The following is a 2,027-nucleotide window of genomic DNA, read 5'->3' as shown; positions in this document are numbered from 1 at the left end:
GCGCTCAACCAACCCATCTGTCTGGGGGTGGTAAGCGGAGGTCCTTATCTGCTTAATACCGAGTCGTGAACACACCTGCCTCATCAAGGTGGACACGAAGGGGGTCCCCTGGTCGGTTAAGATTTCCCTAGGGAAGCCTACCCTAGAAAAAATCGAGATCAAGGCTTTGGCTATATTCTGGGTTGTAGGTTGTCTTAGGGGTACTGATTCAGGGAAGCGGGTGGCGTAATCGACCAGTACTAAAGCGTATCGACAACCGGTTCTGGAGGGCAACATGGGGCCTATAATGTCCATCCCTTCTCTACTGAAGGGTATATCGATCAGGGGTAGAGGCTGTAAGGGCGCTCTGGGAGGCCCATACCTGCTATTCTTTTGGCACACCTGGCAGGTACAGCAGTACAGTTTTATTTGCTGGTAGACCCTTGGCCAATAGAATTTCTCCAAGATAGCCTGTCCTGTCTTCTCGTCGCTAAAGTGGCCTCCCAGCAGGTGACTATGGGCGAGAAACAACACCTTGTCTCGGAAGGGTCCCGGGATTAGCAGCTGGGGTGTTTGTTGTGCCCCTCCCTTCCTGTACAAAAGGCCGTTCTTTCTAAAGAAATAGGGACCTACTTGTAAAGGGTCTTCGTTGTTGAGGGCACGTCTCCAGGCATCTTGGAGGACGGGATCCTCCTGTTGGGCGGCTCGGAACTCCCTGTCGGTTTCCCAGGGGTGTTCTTCCACTCTGACAGGAAGGACAGTGGCATGGCTCCTTTTCTCCTTCTTTTGGGTTTTTGATTTGTATGGTTTGTCCGAGGCCTCTTGACTTAGTTGGTCGTGTGGAAACGGGGCCTCCAACCACCACTTTTCCAGGGAGTTGGTGGTCTCATGGAGAAGACGAGGTAGTCGAGAGTAGTCGCTGCCCAGTATCACTTGCTCCGGGAGCGTCGGAATAAGGCCAACGGTGAGTGTAGTACCCTGATCCGTCGGGTGTTGAACTCGAACCCTGGCAGTGGGGTATAGTTTTGTGTCTCCATGTACACACTGGATGGCTACCGTACCGGTCACTGGTCCCACAGGGTTTGGTAGCTCCTGAGGACGGAGTACACTTTGTCTGCAGCCTGTATCAGCAAGGGCTAGAACAGGGTGTCCCTCAATCCGTACTGGGCAATGAAATCTAGGAGGGCTAGGATCTGTAGGGAGGCATATGTAATTCCGGGCGAGACCCACCTCCATTGGTTCGTCTTTCTGGGGACGCACCCGGGCGATGTGTCCATATCCTCCACAGTGATAACACTGGGGACCGGGTGGAGGAGCCCGCGGTACAACCGGGTATGGGAACAAAGGGGTGAGTTCCGGCTTCTTGGGTAAGGGAGGTCTCGGTGTTCGAGTCACGGTATGTGGCTGAGAACGATGTGGATGTTCTTCTTTTGGCCTCTGAAAGTCTTGGGCGCGGCTGTAAGCGCTGGCGATTTCAACCGCACTCTCCAAGGTGAGACGGGCGTGTTGGCGAACCCATTTTTGGGTTGAGGGATTTAGGGAAGCAAGGAATTGTTCCAAATATATTTTGGAGAGGATTTCTTCTTTCGTGGAGGAGGCAGGTCGCAACCAGCGATCGGTCAGGTTCCGGATGCGGAAAGACAGGGCTCTTGGTGTTTCTTGTGGTCCTTCTTTGCTTGGCGCAGCTTCACCCTGTAGGTCTCCTCGTCTATACCAAGACGTTCCAGGATACAGGTTTTGATATCGGCATAAGGTGTTTGGCCCTGGATGTTGGCCTGTTGATAGGCAGCTTGTAATTCGCCGGTAAGTAGGGGTCCAAGATAATGTCCCCATCGATCAGGGGGCCAGGCAGCAGTTTGGGCCAGCCGCTTGAAATTAGTAAAAAAGAAGTCCGGGTCTTCTCCCGGGACGTACTTTTGAAGAACCACTGAGGGGAGGGAAGTGACCAGTCTTTGGTGGCCTAGTACGTCCGTGAGCTTTCCCATAGCCTGGTCCTGGGCCGCGCCTTGACCCTTCAATACGTCATGCAACTGGCCTCGGTCATCCTC

At 53.6% G+C, this 2,027-nt stretch overlaps 1 pseudogene; it reads right to left on the bottom strand.

Moving 5' to 3' along the window:
* Nucleotides 1–301: 301 nt before the first annotated feature.
* On the bottom strand, nucleotides 302–1,812 carry LOC147672932 (uncharacterized; annotated as a pseudogene).
* Between the last annotated feature and the right edge of the window lie 215 nt (nucleotides 1,813–2,027).

The sequence above is a fragment of the Lissotriton vulgaris genome, unplaced genomic scaffold (genome assembly GCF_964263255.1).
Source record: "Lissotriton vulgaris unplaced genomic scaffold, aLisVul1.2 SCAFFOLD_1389, whole genome shotgun sequence".
NCBI lineage: Eukaryota > Metazoa > Chordata > Amphibia > Caudata > Salamandridae > Lissotriton > Lissotriton vulgaris.
The sequence above is the reverse complement of the archived record's forward strand: the minus strand, read 5'-3'. Positions and strand labels throughout refer to the sequence as shown.